Raw genomic sequence first — 347 nt, 5'->3', positions numbered from 1 at the left:
ATTTGTTGCTCCATTGCAGAACACCAGCTGTAGGATATATTTGTTTTGTATCGTTGGGGAACACCAGCTGTGGGATATATTTGTTCTTCCGTTTGAGAACACCAGCTGTCGGATATATTTGTTGTTCTGTTGGAGAACACCAGCTGTAGGATAAATCTGTTGTTCCCTTGAAGAACACCAGCTGTAGGATATATTTGTTTTGTATCGTTGGGGAACACCAGCTGTGGGATATATTTGTTGAACCTTTTGAGAACAGCAGCTGTAGGCTATATTTGTTGTTCCTTTGGAGAACACCAGATGCAGGAAATATTTGTTGTTCCGTTGAAGAACACCAGCTGTAAGATAAG

This window comes from Mizuhopecten yessoensis, unplaced genomic scaffold (assembly GCF_002113885.1).
Source record: "Mizuhopecten yessoensis strain PY_sf001 unplaced genomic scaffold, ASM211388v2 scaffold195, whole genome shotgun sequence".
NCBI classification, from domain to species: Eukaryota; Metazoa; Mollusca; class Bivalvia; order Pectinida; family Pectinidae; genus Mizuhopecten; species Mizuhopecten yessoensis.
The sequence above is the reverse complement of the archived record's forward strand: the minus strand, read 5'-3'. Positions refer to the sequence as shown.